This window comes from Puma concolor, chromosome A1, assembly GCF_028749965.1.
Source record: "Puma concolor isolate L17-30 chromosome A1, mPumCon1.1.hap2, whole genome shotgun sequence".
In the NCBI taxonomy this organism is placed as follows: Eukaryota; Metazoa; Chordata; class Mammalia; order Carnivora; family Felidae; genus Puma; species Puma concolor.
In genome coordinates this window covers 203,786,775-203,810,738 of record NC_141667.1, presented here as the reverse complement: position 1 = coordinate 203,810,738, position 23,964 = coordinate 203,786,775, and the positions used below count along the sequence as shown (strand labels likewise).

General features: G+C 33.7%; 1 long non-coding RNA gene and 1 pseudogene across 3 annotated transcripts in view; one reads left to right on the top strand and one right to left on the bottom strand.

The window, feature by feature from the left end:
* Positions 1 to 23,964, top strand: part of LOC147584719 (uncharacterized) — a 278,035-nt gene that overhangs the window by 111,302 nt on the left and 142,769 nt on the right. The gene's annotated exons all lie outside the window — the stretch shown is intronic.
* On the bottom strand, positions 15,086 to 15,713 carry LOC112860799 (BOS complex subunit TMEM147 pseudogene; annotated as a pseudogene).

Here is a 23,964-nt window from a genome sequence, read left to right as displayed (position 1 = left end):
AAGCGATTAGTCTCTAGAGTCTTGAACCTTTCACCTTGGAATTCACAGCCTCATTCTAATGTGTTCTTTCTGTATGATTTGGGCAAGTAATTTAATCTTTCTGTCTCTTTGTTTCTATCTATAAACGAATGATAATGAGTACCCATCTTCTAAGCTCCTTTTGAAGCATAATTGAGTAAATATTCATAAAACATTTGGATTATCACTTCCTAAGCATACAATAAGGTTTTAACCATTTTACTTAAATACATAGTAATTGCCAATCTCCTTTTCATAAATATTTGGCATAAGACTGAACTTTTCAAAGGCAAGATTTGTCTTTTATTTAGGTATCCACAATGCTAAAAAGAGCAAGACACAGAAACAACCACATTTTTGAATAAATGATTACATATCAAATTTTCTTAATCTAAATTGCAGCACTTTACAAAACATCTCCTAAGAGGTTGTTGTTTTGAAACTGAAAACTTCTCTGCATGATATGGAATTATGGGATTTTGGAAGGAAGGATTTCAGAATTTAGCATTTCTTCGATATTTATATATTTCAATATATATTGATCATTTTATACAGAAAAACTGTACCATCATCTTTTATATACCATAAAAATGTTAGGTACAAAATACCAGATTAAGGAGTATATTTTTTAATGGTTCTGATTTTGTAGTGCTTCATCATACATGTGTTTAACTCCTTGCTAATCAAGACTTTTATCTGTTTTGGGTGATAATCACTTTTGACTGGTAGCCAGAAGATCATAGTTTATGATGGTTTCATGAATTTTTACACTGGAACCCATCTTCAGGTGAACTATGTAGAAAATGTAAATATGTGTTTGTCATTAATGCATATTTTATGATACTTCAGTTGTAAATTTGAACTAAGTTACAAACAAGCTTTATACATCAATACATTAATTGCCTTCTGAAGTATGTATTAGTGTTTTTTTTTTTCAAGTTAAACAGACTGTGGAAGCAAGAATCTAAGTCATTTCTAAGGTCACAGGTAATAAAGGAAAAATCAACCTACAAGAGTAAGGTTATCTGAGTCCCAAGCCCGAGCTTTTATACACTGAATTATACTGCTTCAGATACTGAAAAACTTAAGTGAATAAAATTTGGGCTCATGGTTATAATTAGTATATCTTCTTCAAATGTAGTCTCTACTTCTAAAATTGAATATGTATTTTTTTCTTTCCCTTACTTCCATGGAGAAAGAAGAAAAATTTCATGATTGTATATACTAGGATTTCAGATAGATTTAATAAAGAGTCAAGATAAAGATTTTGGAAAAACTAGAGTTAGAAATGTTTTTCTCTGTACAAAGATCATATTTCTAAACATTAGAAATATTTCATAATTAGGAAAATTATTTTGTGGCATGCCTGGCTGGCTCCGTCAGTGGAGCATGCACTCTGGACTCTTGATGTCAGGGTCATGAATTCAAGCCCCACACTGGGCATGGAGCCTACTTAAGTAAAAAAAAAAAAAAAAAAAAAAAAAAAATATATATATATATATATATATATATACACACACACACATACATATATGCATATATGCATGTGTATATATATATACACACATATACGCATATATGTATGTGTGTATATATGTGTGTATATATATATACGTATATACGTGTATCTACATATACATGTATATATGTATATACACATATATATATGTATATACATGTATATACACATATATACATATATACGTAGATACATGTATCTACGTATATATAAATATATACGTATATACGTGTATATACATATACATGTATATATATGTATATACACGTATATACATATATATAAACATATATAAGTATCTAAGTGTATATACATATACATGTATATATGTGTATATACACGTATATATATACATGTATACATGTGTATACATATAAACATATATATACGTATGTGTATATATACATATATATACACATGTATATATATATATATGTGTGTGTGTGTATATATATATATATATATATATATATATATATGTATATAGTGACAGTCCCCTTGACTAGAGCTTTTAAGACACTAGGTAAATATATATCAGGAATTTTACGAATGCGCCATCTACGCTGGAATGGTTAAGTTCTCTCGAATGCTAGGACTGTGCAAAAGTGTGCCTTGGTTGCAACGTACATAGATGCTTTAACAAATTAGTGCCAGATATACCAGGTGCTCTTGGGAGCCAGTGGAGAAAGTGTTTTTGGTACAATGGCCTAAAATCCTTCCATGTTAGAATAAGCATACTAACTTCATGTTTGTTTAAGACCAGCTCTTGCCAGATCTAATGGCTATCTATGTACTCTAGAACTTAAATTTAAATCTCAAAAAAATTCTAGGATAACTATTCAGTTTGAGAGGGTAGAAGAAATTGGCCAGTACAAAAGATAGTATGCTAAACTCTAATTATCTTAACTATAAATGGTACCAAGTAGAAGGAAAGAGATTAAAGATTTTAAGTACCATGCTAGAGCAGTTGGCTGGATTTAGGATCATAAAATAATATTGTGAAGACCGTGATTCACCATCTAGCACTGTTTCTCTCCACCTGTCTCTCTTCTGACATTCCACAACACTAACAGAACAAGAGTAAAAATGAAGTTAACTGCTAGGTAAGTCAGATGGTGAGTTAATGCTAATGGACCCAACATTAGCATAATGAACGTGGATGATCAAAATACTAATAAAGAAGGCATCTGTTGCCTAGGTTTGATTCATTTTTTCAAGTACCCAGTCTCTGAGCATTGGTCATGAAACCCTCCAACACCACCGGCAATTATGAGTTACTTTCAGCATATGTGACACTGCCAGTGTGTCTGTCTATATTGGAAAGGGAAGTAAGAGTCTTCACTTGTATGAGAGTGTTGTCTACCACATTCGGTGTGTGTTGAATTACAAACTGAATGTTAAGTAAAGTGTTGATCATTTCACAGAAGGAGAAAAGAAAATAGTCTCATAATTTCCCTTCTTGTTATTCTAAATCATTATTGATGGTTTTGGTAACATTTTTGAAAAGTAAATGTATTGCACCCAACTGATACCTGAGTGGAGTTATAACAATGCTGCTTTGCTATAATTCCTTTAAAAATATTATGAACCATATGCTGCTGTCTAACTTAACACGGAGATTTCCAGATTTTTGGTTTATTTATGCATTTTAGAGTTCCCTCGCAGATTTCTCACTTAATGAAAAATTCTCTGACACCTTACCCAATGAGAGATATTGATAAGCATGAAAATTAGAGCTCTCACAAATGAGATATAAATATAATGTTTTTCTTTATCTTGTTGTAGATCTTTGTGTGTGTGTGTGTGTGTGTGTGTGTGTGTGTGTGTGTGTGTGTGTATTTCAAAAGAGGAAACTTATTTTAGTAACCAGAAAGTTTTTCTAAGTACAAAGGATTTAGAATTGGAAAATTGTATATAGGTTCCTCCTCTGGCACTTGCTAAATGTATATATTTGGGCAAGACCCTGCTTTAATGGAAAAAAATTCTTATAACACATAGTTGTTGAGGATTAAGTGGAAAAAATTTATGTGAAAGGCTGAATGCCTGACACCAGGGAGGTCTCCAAATGGATATACGTTTAAAACAAAAATAAATGACATTTTTAATATTAGGTAGTATTCAGGGAAAAAAGGTACTAGAAAATCCCACCTGAAAAATTACATTTGATGACAGGAATAAGAACGTTACAGACTACTCAATTATTTCTCCATTTTTCCGCACATCAATCTTTCCATCTGACTGATCTATTATCTTCTACCATCTTTAACTTGTGATCTAGATCACAGAGAAAATAAGTATTCACGTATTTTCCTCTCCCTTCAGCTTTCAAATCCATTCACAAATTTTTATTTTGATACTCATTTCATTTAGGTGGCCACTTTCTGTCACGAGAATTGAGGTAACAGTCTGTTAACTGACATCTCTGCCCCTAGTTTAGTCTCTCCAAATTCCATCCCATCTAAAAGCCAAGCTGTCCACTGTGACCACAGTGTTATTTCAAGATAGAAGCCTGATTCTATCCTACTTTAAAAAACTTTTTAATGGTTCTCCATTGCCCTATAGGTACAGTCCAACTTCTTTGCATAATATATAAAGACTTTCATGAATTGTTCCTGGCCCTTTCTTCATCTCTCACTATCCTCCCTTCATGTAGGTAAAATATTCAACTAAATACTGTGCAGTTGCCAGAATAAGTTAAATTTCTTTGCTTCCTCACCCATGTCTATTCATTTCTCTCATTCCCTTTCTTCCACCTAACTTCTAGTCTCCATTTTTGACAATGGATCCCTCTCCCTTTTGTATGCTCCAAAAACCTCCTGCTGCTGGAGAATGTACAATGGCTTGATTCCTTTTCCCTGTCCTCCAACAGACAATGGAGGCTAGGAAGGGAAAACATAGTTTTGATACACATTTGGAGCCCAGTAAATATTTGCTGTATTAGTAATGAGTCTGGGTTGTGGTTAACACTTTCTCACACAGACATTTGTCTTTCAGAGTTACTGAAGCTTTTTAGTTCTGAAGAAAAATCTAGTACAGAATCCTATTCTGAGTAAGTTTATAAGGTTTCTGTTTGCTTCTGCACAAATAGGAAAGAAAGTGTGACATAATACTTTTTTCAAGATCCATTTCTTGTAGAAATATCAAATGCCTTACTGTTCATGTGACAACAACTCAATTTAGCACTATCTGAATCGCTGCTGAGCAGAGCCAAGCTTCAAAGCCAGTCGACGTATAAAAATGTTGACATATCAACTTCTTATGAATTCACATAGAGTGAGGAAAATGGATTGCTTGGAAAAATTACAAATGCCTGAGAGTCCAGTGGATTCTGTTTTAATGAGTTAATATCTATAAGCATACTACAAAAAAAGTTTTTGTAACGGCTTCATAGAATTGGGATTGTGTTATAAAATCGCTAACTAGCAGTGGCAAAGCCACTTCCGTTAGATTATTGGCCTCTTTTAAGATAAAAATGATTTTGTTTCATAATCTTCTGATCAGTGTTTAAAATTCATCTTTTACATTTGATTTTTATGTTGTGAATAAAACTTTTACATACTCATTTTATATATATGCAGATATATGTAAAACTGCATATACAAGGTACTGCTTGCATTATAAACATTAATTTGAACAATTAACATGAAATATTTTAGTGGATATCCTGATAATTTAATGTAAAATATGCATGCTGCAAAAGAAGCTGACAAAGGAATAACCTGTAAATTGTCAGGAACAAATCTTTAGCCATTCATCAAGTTGAAAGCTAATCAAGAAAGTACACAGTTTAATACCTGTGTCATTTGGGACACAATTTAGCAGTAAGAGATGGAAAATACAACCAGTAGTAACTTAAAAATATAGATGTAATATCCCTCCTCCCATAAGAAATTCAAAAGAAGCTGAATGTTCAAATTAGTTCTCTAGGTCAACTAAGGTAGAATCAGATTTCCTTTGCCTTGCCTTTGTAATAACATCATCACTTCAGTCTGCAGGCAACACATTCATCTTAAGGATCAGAATAAAGTGATAAGCATAGAGCCCTGGCAATCTGCTTCTTTAACCGAAAAAGTGAAGTTTTCCAGAGGATCCTCAGAAGTTCGGAAGTATCTCATTGACCATAATTGTTTCTCAGGCCACAACTGGCTGCCAAAGAGATGGGAAAGGATATTTTCATATCCAAGCCTATTTAGAAAAGGCAGACAAGACAGAGAGAAAGAACACAGAACGATAGTGTATTCATTATTGTATGATTCAGTGATTGCAGATTATATGTCTTGCTTAACACCTCACTTCCAAAAAGACTATATATATATATATATATATATATATATATATATATATATAATTTGTGTGTGTATACATATACATATATATGTATATATGTATATGTGTGTGTGTGTATATATATATATATATACACACACACACACACATATATGCATACATATGCATGCAGGGTTGGGGACAAGAACATCATTTAATTATTTAACACTGTCTATTGTGTACTTTTTTTTTCCATAAAAACTCAGGTTTCATGTCCTGTTTGAACAATCATAGTAGATGTCTCTTACCTTTTAGCACCATTGCACTACTTTGGCTCAATTTATTTGGTCACTCAGAGTGATAGAACATATGAAAATATCTTGGTAAATTAAAGAGAGACCGATGGGGACTATTGATCATATGAGGAACATGGAGAGGCAGCACATGTTTATGACTTGCCAGGAAACCACTCATTGGGGAAACAGGACGAGTAGCAGGTATATGATCCCCACCCCCTGAGCTATTGCACTCTGGGGTGGCTCCCACAAATCTGGAAGGGCTTGATATCAGCTTCCAGGAGCTGAGGAGGTGTGGAATTTTTTTTGAAATGTAATTACTATACAGCGTTACATTGGTTTCAGGTATACAACATAATGATTCAATAATTCTTTATATTATTCAGTGCTCACGGAACGTGTAGTCACCATCACTGAATATTATTACAGTATTTACCATACTCTTTATGCTGTACTTTTCATCCCATCACTGACTTATTTTATAGCTGTAAGTTTGTATCTCTTCATCTTCTATGTCTATTTCACTCATCCCTCCTCCCCTCCCCTCACAACCTGTATTTTTTGTTGTTTTGTTTGTGTTTGTTTTTAGACTCCATATGTAAGAGAAATCGTACGATCTTTGTCTTTCTTTTATTTCTTTTACTTAGCAAATTATTCTCTGTGTCCATTCACCATGTGTCAAATGGCAAAATTTCATCTTTTTATGGCTGAATAATATATGCCACATACTCTTGATCCATCCACCTATCAGTGGACACTTAGGTAGCTTCCATATTTTGGCTATTGTAAACAATGCTTTAATAAACAAAGGGGTGTATATATCCTTTCAAATTAGTATTTTCATATTCTTTGGGTAAATCTCCAGTAGAATTACTGAATCATATGGTATTTCTATTTTTTTTTTATTGTTTTGAATTGCAGTGTGAGCAGGGGAATGGCAAAGGAAGAGACAGAGGGAAAGAATCTCAAGCAGGCTCTACCTTCAGCACAGAGCCCCACATGGGGCTTGATCCCAGGACCCTGGGATCATGACCTGAGCCTAAATCAAAAGTCAGATGCTAAACCAACTGAGCCACCCAGGCATCCCTAATTTTTAAATTTTTGATGACCCTCCATTGTGTTTTCCACAATGACTGTGCTAATTTATATTCCCACTAATAGTGCACAAGGGTTCCTTTTTTTTCATGTCCTCACCAACACTTGGTATTTCTTGTCTTTTTGATGATAGCCATTCTATTTCATGTGGTTTTGTGAGGTAGTATCTCATTGTGGTTTTGATTTGCATTTCCCTAATGATTATTGATGCTAAGGATCTTTTCATATGTCTTTAGGCCATCTTGATGTCGTCTTTGAAAAAATGTCTATTCAGGTCCTCTGCCTATTTTTTAATCAGTTTTCTTTATGTTTGTATTGTGTAAAGTTCTTTACATGTTTTGGTTATTAACCTTTATTGGATATATAATTTGCAAATATTTTTAAGTATCTTTTCCAATTCACTAGGTTCCCTTTTCATTTTGTTAATGGTTTTTTGTGCTGTGCAAAAGATTTTTATTTCAGCATAGCTCCAAAAGTTTATTTCTGCTTTTCCCTTGCCTTAGGAGACATATCTAGAAAAATGTTGCTAAGGCCAATGTCCAATAAATTATTTATTAAATTTTTAAAGTTTATTTATTTTTGAGAGAGTGTGTGTGTACCCGTGGGAGCAGGGAAGGGTAAGAGAAAGAGGGAGAGAGAGAATCCCCAGCAGGCTCTGAACTGTCAGCACAGAACATGACATGGGCTTGATCTCATGGACTGTGATATCTTGACCTGAGCAAAGTCAAGAGTTGGACACTTAACAGACTGAGGCACCCCAATGTCCAAGAAATTATTGCCTGTCTTTTCTTCTAGAGGTTTTATAGTCTCAGGTCTTAAATTTATATCTTTAATCTACTCTGAGTTCATTTTTGTGTGTGAAAGAAGGTGGTCCACTTTCATTGTTTTGCGTGTAGCTCCAGTTCCATTTATTGGAAAGACTGTGGTTTTTTATTTGCTGTTGTTGTTGCCTTTTTACCCATTTTATATTTTTGCCTCCCTTGTCCTAGATTAATTGACCATATATGCATGCATTTATTTCTGCAGTCTCCATCCTGTTCCATTGATCTATGTGTCTGTTTTTGTGCCAGTACCATAGTGTTTTGATTCCTATAGCTTTTTAGTATATTTTGAAATCTGAGTTGTGATACCTCCAGCTTTGTTCTGTTTTCTCAAGATTGCTTTGAATATTTTTTGAGTCTTTTGGTTCCACACAAATTTTAGGATTATTTGTTCTAGTTTTGTTAAAACTACTATTGGTATTTCAATAGGGATTGCATTGAATCTGTAGATTTCTTTGGTTTCAATAATATTCTTCCATGAGCATGGAATATTTTTCCATTTGTTTGTGTCACTTTTAATTTCTTTCATCAGTATTTTATAGTGTTCAGGTCTTTGACCCTCTTATTCCTAAGTAATTTCTTCCTTTTCCTTTTCCTTTTATCATAAATGGGATTGTTTTATTTCTCTTTTTTGCTACTTCATTATGAGTATATAGACATGCAACAGATTTATGCATGTAACTTTTATGTACTGTGACTTTACTGAATTAATTTATCTGTTCTAGTAGATTTCTAGTGGAGTCTTTGGAGTTTTCTATATCATAGTACCATGTACCCTACAAATAGTTAAAATATTAACTGTGGGGTTTTTATAAATGGGCTTTATTTTGTTGAAGTTTGTTCCCTCTAAACCTATTTTGTTGAGAGTTTTTATCATGAATGAATGTACTTTGTTGAATGATTTCTCTGCAGTCTTGAGATGATCATATGTTTTTTTATCCTCTCTCTTGTTCATGAAATGTATCACATTTATTGATTTGTGAATATCGAACCACCCTTGCATACCTAAAATCCTACTTGATTGTGGTGAATGATTTTTTAATGTTTTACGGAATTCATTTTGCCAATATCTTGGTGAGGATTTTTGTATCTATGTTCTTCAGTTATTGGCCAGTATTTTTTTTTAATTTCTTTGTTTTTTAGAGTGTCTTTTTCTGTTTTAGTTATTAGGGTAATGTTGGCCTTACAGAATTAGTTTGGAAGTTTTCCTTCCTCTTCTATGTTTCAGAATAGTTGAGAATAGGTATATTCTCTTATTTAAATATTTGGTAGAATTCACCTATGAAGCCATTTTCTCCTGAACTTCTGTTTGTTAATTTTTTTTCTTTTTCTTTTTCTTTTTTTTAATATTTCAAGTTCCTTACTATTGATCAGTCTATTCAAACTTTCTATTTGTTCCTGATTCAGTATTGGAAGTTTGGTTGTTGCTAGGAATTTATCAATTTCTTCTAGACTGTCCAATTTGTTGGCATATAATGTTCCATAATATCCTGTTAAAATTATTTGTTTTTCTGTGGTATCAGTTATTTCTTCTCCATTTATGACTTTATTCATCTGAGTTCACCTCATGCATCTGAGTCCTTGACTCTACTTTGGTATGAATTGCTATAATTTAATTCACTGCCAGCTTAGTTATTTTGGTAGGTGGTAGCATTCAGCTCCCCACCCCACCCCTGCTTTTTATAGCATGATGTAGGGCCTGAAATACAAGCACTTTTGGATGGCTATAGGATATAGTAAGCCAGTGAAAGACTCATCACATCAACAATCATTGCTGGGGAAGCAAAGATCTCTTCATGATGCTGGGATTCGAGTTTTGGAGTTGGCTAGGATACCAATTGTCTAAGTATTGGGCAGGAATTTGTTTCAATGGAGTGTTAGAGGAGGCCAGCCTGTGAGAGTATAGACTTCAGGGGATCAGTCAATTCTAGAGGAAGCAGTTAAACAATGTAAATATCATTTAAAATGTTACCCTAAAAAACATTTTAACTGATCTTAAATATATATCCTAATTACATATCCTGGTAACATTGTAAGTCTTTGTGTTAGGGTTGCTTGAGATTTTATATTCTCCAAAAAAGTTTTCTAAATATATTGCAAAAATGCATAAAAGTTGTATTTCTGGCTCCTGTAAAAACTGGCAGTTTGTATAAAGATGGTTGTATGATGGAGAAATGAAAAAAAAAAAAAAACACTCCTATACTGTACTGACAAAGCTTAAAAGAGAAAATAACATTTTCTGATACACTTAATTTAAAATTAAAGCCTTTCACTCTAGAAATAAATACGCTTTCAATTTTATTATGAATTTTATATCACTACCAAGGGAGGATAAGTTACAAAATGATATTATCACCATCTACAGTTACTGAACTTTGATTTTAAAAAATATTATTAAAACAATTCCTATCCTATAACTTAAATAGTTCTTAATGTTTGTGTCATTCTTAATATAATCTACAACAATTACACCTTGAACTTTTAACAAAATCTATATATAATTAAATCTATTTTTACATATACATTTCAAGCAGCACTATATTTCAGTGACATTCCCTGAAGGAACATAATTTTTAGTACCTTAGCATAAATCAAAACTGCCATAGAAGCAGCACTGGTCATTACCTCAAATATTTAATAACTCCAGGAAGAAAGAAAGGATGTGACTAAAATGTTGAGTTCAAGGAGGAATGGCCATTTTTAAAAATATATGCTTTCTTTTTTAAACAGTGAGTATCTTATTATAGTATCTTATTAACCCTTAATGTCCTACCATGAAATGCTAGACATACTTAGAATCAGAGTCAATATTTATGGGCCTGAACATTTTTATCTCTATAGAAAATATGCAGACAAGTCATAAAATAGCAGTTTCTTTGTTTAGTAACCTCCTGTCCACATGAGCAGGGAGTTCACAGGCTAGACTCCTGTCACCCCAGGACAATGAGTCAGGACGTCAAGCCAATAGGCTTGGTGCCCACTGTCCTGAAAGAACAGTAGCCATGAATCCACCAAGTTCCCATCTCTGCTGTTATGAAAGAAGAATTAATCCTATTTCTTTCAAAAGTCATGCCCTCCATCTGCTCTTTGGATTCTATTTTTTATCTTCTTTCTGGAAAATTTATCTTAACAATCATATTCATCTTTCTTATGCATTGTATCAGTCTCTGTACATTGTCGGTCTCATTGACCTACAGAAATGCTCACATCTCTTCAATTTTAGGGGAAAAATCAAACTACACCCCCAAACACATGATTACAAGTTCTGCTCTGGAGTTGTCTCATTCTCACTTTAGCTTAATAACCATACTTTTTGCAAGTTCTGTAGAAGTTCAGTCTCCATTTCCTCTGCTCCAAGGATGCACAGACTTCCTTAAGTAGATCAAATGCACTATGGCTTCCTCACATCACAGGATTTTTTGTCCTAATTTTCCCTCTGAAATGCTTCCAGTTGCACACTGTCCACTGGCACTTAACCCAGTCAAATGCCATTCATTCTTTAGATATCAACTCAAGCATCACTTTCTCAGAAACTTTTTAAACAATTTGTAATATACCCTCATCTAATTGTATTTTTGTTTTTGTTTTTTTTTTTCACTCTGGAATCACCATTTCATCAGTGTGCTATTTTGATCATTCACTGTCTTCTTTCCTAATAGCAGGAAGATCCATCAGAACAAAGGGCTGTTTCTGTTTCTATGTATCTGGAATCTTCAGTGCTAAACATAATTGGCACACAGTAGGCCCTCAAATATTACTGAATAAGTAGTTTCAGGTTCGAGTCAGTGAGTCAGAGATGATTAATTTGGTTAATTTATGCAAATCTGGCATTCTTCCAAGGACGTATCAACAAAATTTGAAGATTGCACACTAGGAAGTTTTAAAGCAGTCTTGCAAATGCGAGAGAGATTATTAATCTCAAACCAAACATCTTCACTGCACTTTGGGGAATGATAAAACACACCAAAAAAGAAAAACCTCTTAAAATTTCAGTGGAATAGCATGCATTTTTAATGCATGGGTTTTGTTCATCTTTGAAAGTAGAAATACACTATGTATTAGATTTCTGGAAACTTAATTTGCACACTACTATAATATGCAGGATTTTATGTAAAGTAACCTGGAAGAGGTAATGGAATATAAATCCTGAAGAGCATACTATGAGTCACTGAAATTACATCTAACTTTTCAATGAAAAGATTTTTACCAAATCCATGGCAGTGTCATAATTGTTACTGACATTTTTATATTTTTTCCTAATTCATATTGCACAGAAATCTGTAATCTGGAACATTGTAAAAATGGCTCAAAATTGTAGTCCTACAAACAGAATTTTACCTAAAAGGCATGTTTTTACAAGGAGTATATTTTTATTCTGAAAAAAAAAAACCCGATATCCAAATTTAAAGGGAAAACTTAAAATTAGTTGCTATTGTTTGTTCTAAATTGTAAATAAAAATATATAACTATATATATGTGCATATATATGTATGTATGAAATCAAATGGTATAATTTTATATTAAAAGACCCTCTTTTAAAAAAATAGAGATACATTCAAAAGATTTAAATTCACAAAAGCCTTGAGAATGGACACTAAATCTATCAGTACAACATACCCAGTGCTTTGATGGCCAGTGCTTAACAGACTCTGAAATGTCACTGAATTGATAGGTTTTATATTTCCATTCTGTATTTGAGCAATTTCTCCCAACTTCATTTGCCATCCTGCTTCTTTTTGTTGATAATCAGGATATCTTCCGGTAAAACATACTTTCTTTGGGGACTAATCAAAACCCTGACTAAGTGAGGGTGCCAGAGACTGATAAGCATGTGATGCTTCGTTCTCATTGCTAACCCTGCAGAAATAGACAATATAGAGGAGGCAAATGAGAGGATACTGAACCTTAAATGAGCTATTTCAAGCTATTGTTTTCCAACAGACCCTTCAGAGCACATCTTGTTATAATATTCCTGATGAGATATTCCAGCTTATTAGACAGCCAACTGTTACAGCAGTAATGTGGCCTCATTTAACAATATTAAACCCAAATGGCTATCAATGTTCAGAGCTCCTCTTTGTCACAGTAATAACCTTTATTTCACATTCTCATATTTTCTCATTGGCAATAGCCTGAAGAATTAATTTGGAGTTTCTCTGATAACATACAAAGTTGAATATCTTCCTTGTACCCACTGAGATATAGAGGAGGAATACAGTATTGTGAGAATAGAGAATGAGTCAAATCTCTTATTTGACTCAAAGCTGAATTACCCACTATCAAATAATTATTTCCGATTGTGGAATATTGTGACTAAATTAATTCTGGTACTAATTATGAGGTTAAAAAACACCTTTTCTTAAAAATAACGTGAAAATTTTGATTTCAACTAGATGTTTTTAGCAAATACTTGGAGCACATTAAGTTAGAACCTAAAATAAATATGCAAGTTAAATTAAAACAAAAAATAAAAGTAAAATAAGTGATATAAAAATGTAGTAGTCAAATGTCCAAATCAAATGTCCAAATATAGCAATCTGCTTTTTTCTGTCAAGGAAAACCATAAACTCTAAATATATCTGTATTAAATACATTATAATTCAAGATGACTATTTAAATTATTTTATGAGGTAGAAAACACATGAGTGGTCAAGAGGGGCAGAGAAAGAGAGGGACAGAATCTTAAGCAGGCTCCACACTCCGCACAGAGTCAGAGGTGGGGCTCGATCCTCCAGCCCTGGGATCAGCAAGGTTAGATGCTCAACCAACTGAGCCACCCAGGTGCCTTCAAGACAACTTTTTTTTTAAGCCATCGTTGTGCTTGAGAAGTGCAATGTGAAATTATTGCCACCAGTATTACACAGTTAAATATTCATTAAACCAACATTACTGTTTGGCATCATTTGATAAATATATGGAAACAATTCTAAGTTCTCCTCACTGACGACATAACAATAGTCACAAAATGTTGAAGCACATTCTGCCCTAAAGCTGACATTGATGATACTGAGCTACGGCATCCATTTCCTCTTGGATCAGGTTTGCAGGTTTTGTCTCAGTTACAGATGACAACAGCAGACTGCCTGTATGATGTGACAGTGATGGTTAAATGCCAAAATCCATTCTAGATCATTTATATGTTTTCACATGTAAGCCTCACTTAATTTTTTTAAGGAAATTATTAAGATCCACATTATACAGTTTTCCCAAGTTCATCAAAGCTGATTGCTTGGTTCTAACCCCCATCAGCTGATTTCAAGAAGCATTTCCCCTATTATATAATATGCAGCCAAAATAACTATAACAATAACTCTTATTTCCCTCTAATCCCTACATGTACCCATTTATGTCAAGTTGTCTTATTAATCAATAATTAATGAATTTGCTTTAAAAGTCACAAAGATGATGACATCTAGACAAAATATATTGACCTATTCGACTGAGTCCAGCAGACAGCCAATTCTTTAGCTTTTTTCTCTCAAATAGAAAACAATTCTAGGGAGAGCCCAGCCAGGCCCAGTTATATGTATATAAAAGTAGATTATGAAGAAATAATATGTTTATTTTTATAATTTTTTTATTTTTTAAATGTTTATTTTTGAGAAAGAGAGTGAACGAGGGGGAGGGGCAGAGAGAGAGGGAGACACAGAATCCGAAGCAGGCTTTGAGCTGTCAGCATAGAGCCCGACATGGTGCTTGAACACACGAACTGTGAGATCATGACCTGAGCCGAAGTTGGATGGTTAACCAGCTGAGCCACCCAGGTGCCCATATTTTTATAATTTTTTATTTTGAGAGAGAGAAGGAGAGAGAGAATCCCAAGTAGGCTCTGCACTGTCAGCACAGAGACTCATGCGGGGCTCAAACTCATGCATCAAACTGTGAGATCATGACCTGCTCCAAAATCAGGAGTCTGAAGCTTAACAGGCTGAGTCACCCAGACACCCTTATATTTATAATTTAGTAAACAAAGTGATTATTGGCATTGCAGTATTTTCACAGATAGTGAGTAGAATCTCACATGAGATATATATATATATATATATATATATATATATATATATATATCTTTATTTTTTAACTTTCCAAATACTATTTATTTCACTGAAACCTGGAGCCAGGGCAAGGGTGTGTGAATGTCTGGTAAACCACACCTTGTCTGGTAAACCACACCTATGCCTGTTGACAACAGTAACCTCGAAGACCAGTGTGCTGAGGGCTAGCAGCCCTTTTACCACTGCTCCAGATAGCAGTGCTGTCCAGCTGTCCAGGGAACAGAGGTGGACAAAGGTCTCCATTACAAAGCCCTTATAGACACTAAGGAACATCTGTAGGAGCACTGCTCACAGAAAACTGTGGTATAGGTCACAGCGTGTTATCATCCAGACCTGGGCAGATGCGATGATGTAGTGGGCCAAACTGATTTTGGAGTCAGTGCTCATATGGATATATTTCCAGCCAAACTCAAAGCCCGGGGCTCCAACCCAGAAGGGAGCACAGTGGGACATAAAGAGCTTGGAGATGGTCTAGCCTGGGGCAGCAACCATGATCTTGTATTCCCCCTTGCCTGCATTCTGTGACATCTCAAGGTTTAGGTCTATCAGGTCTGTCACATCCACACTGGCCTTGGTCAACTCCCCAATAAAGTCATAGATGCCACCTTCCTAGGTGGGAACAAAACGTAGCCAGGAACACCATCTTGCAAAGCTGCATGAGGAGGTGGGTGACCCCAGGCTGCACACACTTTCAGGAGGTGTTGTACTCGGACAGCCTGCTGTACTTGTAAGTGAGGAAGTAGGGGAAGTAGGCCAGGGTGAAGCAGTTCCTGAACTGAACAGGGCCATGATGCCGGCCACCTGGGCCCAGCCAAGTATGGGTCTCTGGCTCTGTTGGCCTGTGGCCCTGGGCCCGAGCCCACCTGCATCCCAGGCAACCCACCTGGTCTTCTTCAGGTGAGTCACTTAATGTACACTGTTCCAGAAGCCAGGCATTCTTACTCCTACCTACGTGAGAGTCCAGACACAGTCTGCATGAATATTTAATCAAATCATTGCTGATTTAAAAAAAAAAAATTGTTATAATCATGTGCTTCTTTAAGACAAGATGAACAATAACAATGTATGCAAAAGTGAATTTTGACAAATATAATAAAACATTTTAAAGTTATATAGAATTTTAATTTGAAAGAGGTTATAAGAGTAAATAGTACCATAATTTTTCAAGCTGATTGGGAATCAGAACTCTTAAGAATAATTAAAATTTGGGGGTGCCTAGGTGGCTCAGTTAGTGAAGCGTCCAACTTGGGCTGAGGTCATGAATTCCCAGTTCTGTGAGTTTGAGACCCATGGGGGTCTGTGCGGAGAGTGCAGAGCTCAGAGTCTGCTTAGATTCCTGTGTCTGCCCCTCACCCACTCACATTCTGTCTCTCTCTGAAAAATAAACTTAAAAAAATTTAAAGAATCGTTTGAAAATCCGGAGCGCAGTCCAGGAATTACATTTTTAAAAATTGTTCTGATCATTTTTTAATATATAACTGGTCCCCTTGAATAGCATTTGGAAACCTCTGAAGTTTCAGTGTCTAAGTTTATATGTAGCAAAATAACTTTCTGTTATTATGTATAAAGTATCAAATATTTTTGACTATTCAAAGTTGTTTTTAAAATTACACAAAATCTGCCTAGATTTTAACAGGGATTATATAGAATCACTTTAATCTGTTATATTTTATTGAATTTATCTTCTCTTTTGCAATATATACCACAGTATCCCTAAGTAAATCTTAAAAAGTAAAATCAATGAATTGAATTTTAGAAAAAAAAATCTAATACTATAATTACAAACATTTTTGGAAAGATTAAGAAGAAGCAAATAATTTTGTGTGAAAGGGTGTGGCTGTATTTAATTTAGTGTTAGATATCTAAAATAATAATTAACAGATTTTTTAAATGAAAAATTCCGCTATGTTCATGTATCTAAAAGTTTATAGCGCATAGGAGTTTCATTAATGTGTGAATAAAACAATAAGTGACTGGATAAAGTATAAAAATTCATGGATTAATGTGATTACCCGTCATCAAGGAAAATGCTAGAGGTGATGATGTATGTTTTTTTTAAATCATTCCAGAAATGGTAATTAGAAGATTTGGTAATGAGTTCTTTTTGCCAAATGCACATATTTTGTGTTACTCTTAGTTAGGAATTGAAAATTGAACAGTTATGAATGATAAGAAATCTTATCCAAATGGCAAATTATCCCATGTGCAATAAGTTGTTAAGCATCTTTATAAACATTTTAATGTTCTCATGGCGGCCTCTGATAAATAATTATCTTTAAAAGAAACCATAAAAAATTCAATTTTCTTCCATTTCTCATTGTATATTGCCTGTTTTATCAGATATTAATATCATGACCTATATAATCATCTTAAAAAATAGATCTTTGAATTTTTGTTTAACTTCCTATTGTCTAATATTTGAATTGAACAAACATCAAGCATATCTTATGCTTTACACTGTGACAGATTGTGGGGAAACTATGGAATCTAAGGCAATTCTTTTAGAGACTCATGGGTGTTAATAAAATAATGTTACACTGAACCCAAAGTTAAGAATTATTTTTTTAGTAAAAGTTACTGGTTCTCATTAGCTAGAGCTGATTCTAATGCCAAGAATTATACTGACCTCTCATCTAAGCTGAAACAGTGCTATTAATCCCTAGATTAGTGACAGTGCCTTAATATGATTAACTGTCTAATTAGTTTAGGGACTAGCCACTTTCACCGTTGCAATGTTTTTCTCTAACACTCTCTCCGGTTTTCACCGGCATGGGCATCACAGAAAGCATTGCCTGTCTTCAATAAAGTAACTGTGAAATAAACATTTGAACCAGAAAGCTTTCTATTGACCCAGAGATATAAGATTAATCCTCCACAGAATAACGTACTTAGAGCCGACCAGAATGTAATGTTGTCGAAAAGAAGAGAGTGAAGACATCAACACAAAACAAACTTTATTTGCCTTCAGCTATGGATTCATACATATGAAAAACAGAGACAATTTTTTCATGGAATATGTTCCAGGTTTTTTATATACCAAGTAAAATATTAAAAACAGCCCTGTTTTATAGCATCCCTAGACAATTATGTGTCTCATATAAAGATGATTATTTTATCACAGAATTTAAAAGAAACACATTTGTTTGTTAATTTACAGATATTTGCACAAGATAAAAAATAGACCTCTTTAGTCAGTTTTCAGTTTTCAAAATAGAAGATATTTCTGTTTCCTTTACTACATAATTCTTTCAGTACTGAATTGGTTATATAAAACATTCACCTGTATATCCATTAAGTAAAAAACATATGCGTTATTGCCCCAATAGCTCAGAATTGAGACCGGAGTAGCAATTTTAGTCTCTGAAGGAATTTGAAAGCACATGTGATTCCCTTTATTCCCATATAAAGCAATTCATAATACCTCACTGATAGATTTAATTGTTCATGCTTATCAATTTTTTTTGATTCAGTGACCTTCCATTTTTGAATCTGAAGGACTTTGTGTTCTAAAAGAAAGTTGGAAAGTGAAAACATACAACAAAAGTTGTCATTCTCTACAAGCATTAAGTGAGCCTTTTTCTCTCTGAAACAAATGTAACAACATGTATTTCTTCATGCAGCTGCCAAACTGAACCATGATGTGGCCAATTCATTCTTTTCAGCTGTCTTCATGATGGATCCACAGGCTTTGTCGTTTCTAAGCTGGCATTTTTTTTTACCTACTAAAGTTGGACATTCCGGGTAACTCATATAAAATCTTCCTGTTTACTGACCTAGTTAAATGACATGCTTCCCTTTGTAGAAACAAATGATAATCCCTCTTCCACACACGGAAACACATACCTTAACAAACCTGTCAATCAGTAGGGCTGAAGGATTCTAAACTGTCTTTTATACTTAACTAGAAAAAGGCAATAACACAAATAAAAGAGTCTTTGTTTTTTTAGACATTGGACATCTTGTCAATTCAAGTACTGTCAAGAATTAAGAAGATAAATCACCTGATTTAAAAGTACAAAAACAAAAGTTAAAAACATAAGAGACCAAAGAGGTATAAGCAGTAGATGTTAACATTTACGTAGACGATCGGAGTGGTAGTTTTGCATGCCTTGTAAGCAAGCATTTGGTTGCATATTTGTTAAGGGGAAGTTTACTGTCAACACCTAAATTCTACAACTTCATCCTCTTTTTAAAAGCTAGCATCACTGTTCTCATTCTGATGCTGAATGCATTGAAAGGCCAGGCCTCATCAGTTCCAACGAGTGCTCTGTGGCTTATACCCTATACACTGAGCACAAAACATCACTGCACTTAAACTGTCCCCTTACATTGCTTCCAAATGATCTGCTTTCCATTTATTCAGGAATGAAAAGTTGCCATTCTTTGTTTTACTACATGTTATTATCACAAAATAGTTCAGGTTTTTTTCCCGTTTCTCTATTTGTCCTTTATACTTGAGCTGTCTTCCATGGATTTAAAACATTCAAAACTACACTTATAGCAGTTTTATGGAACTAATCTTTATGTTATGATTAGGAACATAAAGATTAGGAACTAATTTTTATGTTATGACAAAAACAAGTACTGTGGACAATGTTGTAGCTATCTAAGGTTACGTGCACTATTCACTTCTACGTGAGTAAATATTATGATAAAGGCATTAAATGTTTATTAAATAAGTGGATGTTTTTTATTTCATCTGACTTTGAATTCTAAATTGCTATTGAGTAATGAATCTTAATCATCAAAACAGTAATTCACAACAGCTTACTTTATATTTAGTAACACAGGATTTTTTAAAAAAACTGTTAACATTTTATTTATTTTTGAGAGAGAGAGAGTGCAGGGAAGGGCAGAGAGAGAGGGGGACAAAGGATCTGAAGAAGGCTCCATGGTGACAGCAGCAAGCCCAACGCGGGGCTTGAATTCCCGAACAGCGAAATCATTACCTGGGCCGAATTTGGACACTCAACCAACTGAGCCACCCAAGCACCCCAACGCAGGATTTCTAATGATAGGTTCCTGCACTCTACGTCTATGTGGACAGTAGCAGTGACTGATATTTGGGGCCATTTAACACAACAAAATGTACATGAACTAGAAATGGCAGAGAAGACTGGCTTGGGGGTATTTCAGTGGCTACCAAACATTCAGAAGTATATGACCCAGATGCTGATTTTCTGAGGGTATTTTACCTGCCTTGTGAATGTTATATTTCATTTGTAGTTTTTTACTGTTTTAGCCATCATATGAGATCACCAGTTTCATAATGATAGTTTGGTATTCTAATTGTGTATTTTCTATATTGTCAGTATTTTAGTAAGTGCATATTGGGTCCACAGTAGGAAGATCATAGATATGCACCCAACATGAAAATTCCAGAAGCCTTGCCAAGAAGTGTGTGCACGTGTGTATGTGTGTGTGTATAGCTGTTTCCCAAGGAAACATGTCATACAGACTAAGCATCTTAGAGTCTGGGCATTTACTTTTAGAATATTAAAATTCATAGAAAGCCTAAGTCATTTCTATGTAGACGTGGATTTATATGGTTTGATAACTCAAATTGGACTTAATTGTTTTTGAAGTAAATTTTCTCTGCTAATAATGCAGTTCCCTACGTAGGACACTTCAAGTATATTCCATAAAGTACAGTAACACTAAACATTAGTTTTTTTAATGGACAGTTGTGTCTCTAAAAATGTCTATAGTATTGTCAACTTGGAAAAACAAAGCTGTGTAAATTAAAGATGATAAAATATGGTTCATGTTTTATTTATATCATCAATCTTCTATAGAGTAGGATACCATATAATTGTCTTTTATGAGTTACTTTGTTTTCTTACAAAATATTTTGTCAAAAGTATTTAGATTTAGCAATTTTAGATTTCTAACAGAGTCAGATATATTAGAATTTTTCAGTGTAGCTCTTTTTCTTCTGACAAGCCAGCAGAATTTTAAGATATTTTCAGTTTGAAAGGTCAAAAATGGACATGTTCTGGCATATAATTTCATTCAACTATAATGCCTCTTTCTCTCACATGATGGACTTTTTAAATCAAAATAAAATAAATAAATAAAAAGACACTGAATGTTTAAGTCTTAAAGTTACTGTTTAATTTTTATATGGAAATATCATAAGCAGATTATGGTAAAGTTTAGTCATTCTGATTTCTCTTTTAACCTGATGGGTTTAATTTTAATAGACTCTCATTTGTAATAGGTAGGAGTATCACTGCTTGCCTATGTCATTTGCATTCTGTATACCATTGAAATACTAAAAGCGATACAATAACTTTAAATTGTAATTAATCTACCACTATGCATTCATATATAAAGAATATGGCTGTTTAAATAAGCCTAATAACTGTCACCATACATAGTTACAATTTTTTAACTGTGTTGAGAGATTTTAAGACCTACTCACTTAGCCACTTTAAAATATGTAATAGAGTATTATTTTCTGTAGTCTCCATGCTATATATTACATCACCATGCCTTATTTATTCTAAAACTGAAAGTTTGTACCTTTTGACCCCCTTCATCAATTTGGCCACCCAACCTCTGCTTCTGGCAACCACCAGTCATCTATTCTATTATGAGCTAGGTTTATTTTTGTTGCTTTTAGATTCCACACATAAGTGAAAACATATGGTATTTGTCTTTCTCCAATTTATTTCAATCAGCATAATGCACTCAAGGTTTTGATTTGTATTTCCCTGAGGAGTAGTAATATTGAGGATCTTTTCACGTGTCCTTTGGCCATCCTCTTTGGAACGACGTCTATTCAGGCCTTCTAACCATTTATTAATCTGATATTTTTGTTGGTGTTGAGTTGTACCAGTTCTTTATTTTGGATATTAACTCTTTATCAGATATATAACTTACAAATACCTTCTCCCATCACTGGGTTGCCTTCCTGCTTTGTAGATAGTTTCCTTTGCTGTGCAAAAGCTTTTTTATTTTAGTGTAGTCCCAATAGTTTATTTCTGATTTCCCTTTGCCTTAGGAGACATATCCATACTTATGATGCTAAGGCCAATGTCCAAGAGATGACTGCCTATGTTTTTTTTTTTTTTTTTCTATGAGTTTTATGATTTCAGGTCTCAAATTTGGATCTTTAATCCATTTTGAGTTCATTTTTGTGTATGGTGGAAGGAAGTGGTCCATTTTATTCTTTTGTATGTAGCTAATGTTCGTAGCACCATTTATTGAGAAGACTGTCTTTTCTCCTTCGTATATTCTTGCCTCCTTTGTCATGGATTAATTATAACCACATAAGCATGGGTTTATTCCTGGGCTCACTATCCTTTTCTGTTGATCTATATGTCTATTTTTGTTCCAGGACCATACTGTTTTTACTCTTATAGCTTTGTAGTATATCTAGAAATCTGAGATTGTAATATCTCCAGCTTTGTTCTTCTTTCTCAAGATTGCTTTGGCTATACAAATTTTAGGATTATTTGTTCTACTTCTGTGAACACTGCTGTTGGTATTTTGATAAGGATGGCATTGAAGCTGTAGATTGCTTTGAATAGCATGGACATTTTAACAATATTCTTCCAATCCATACAGTTTAATATTTTATAGTTTTCATAGTACATATTTTCACCTATTTGGCTAAGCTTATTCCTAAATGTTTTCTTCTTTTTGATGTAATTGTAAATGGGATTGTTTTCATAATTTCTCTGCTACTTTGGGAATGCCACAGATTTCTGTATGTTAATTTTATATCCTACAACATTATGGAACTTATCAGTTGTATCATTTTCTTGGTGGAGTCTTTAGGGTTTTCTATACATAGTATCATGCTATCTGCAAATAGTTACAGGTTTAGTTTTTCCTTACCAATTTGAATGTCTTTTATTTCTTTTCTTTTTGTCTGATGCTACAACCAAGACTTTCAATACTATGTTCAATAATAGTGGTGAGAGTGGGCATTCTTGTTTTGTTGATCTTAAAAATGTTTCAATCTTTGACCATTGAGTATGATATTAGCTGTGGGTTTTTTATGTACGGCCTCAATTATATTGAGGAATTTTTTCTCTAAACGTGTTTTGTTGACAGTTTTTATCATGAATGGATGTTGTATTTTACCAACTGCTTTCTTTGCACCTATTGAAATCATAGGTTTTTTATCCTTTCTCTAGTTTAATGTGATGTATCACACTGTTTTGTGACTATTGAACTACACTTGCATACCTGAAATAAATCCTACTTGAACATAGTGGATTATTATTTTTTTTTAGTATATTGTTGAACTCAGTTTACTAACATTTTGTTGAGAATTTTTGCATCTATTTATGAGAGATATTGGCCTGTAGGGTTTTTTGTTTTTGTTGTTGTTGTTTGCTTTGGTTTGACTTGGTGGGATTTTGTTTTTTGGTGGTGTTGGTTTAGTGTCTTTGTTTTTGGTATCAGGATAATGTTAACCTTGTAGAATTAATTTGGAAATTTCCCTTTTTCTTCTATATTTTGAAATAATTTGAGAAGAATACATACACTCTTCTTTTGATGTTTGGTAGAATTCATCTGTGAAACCATCTGGTCCTGGAATTTTGTGTATTGGGAGTTTTTTTTTTTTTTTTTTTTTTAATTAGTGACTCAATTTCATTGCTAGTAATTGGTCTGTTCAAATTTTTTGCTTCTATTTTTTCCTGATTTGGCTTATAATGCATTCTAGTATTCTCTTATAATCCTTTCTCTGTGGTATCAGTTGTTATGTATCTTCAATTTTTTTATTGTATTCATTTGAGTACTCTTTTTTTCTTGATGAGTCTGGCTAAGGGTTTATCCACATTGTTTATCTTTTCAAAGAAACAACTTTCCATTTCATTGATCCTTTCTAGTTTTAAATCTCTATTTCATTTATTTCTTCTCTAGTCCTTTATTAATCC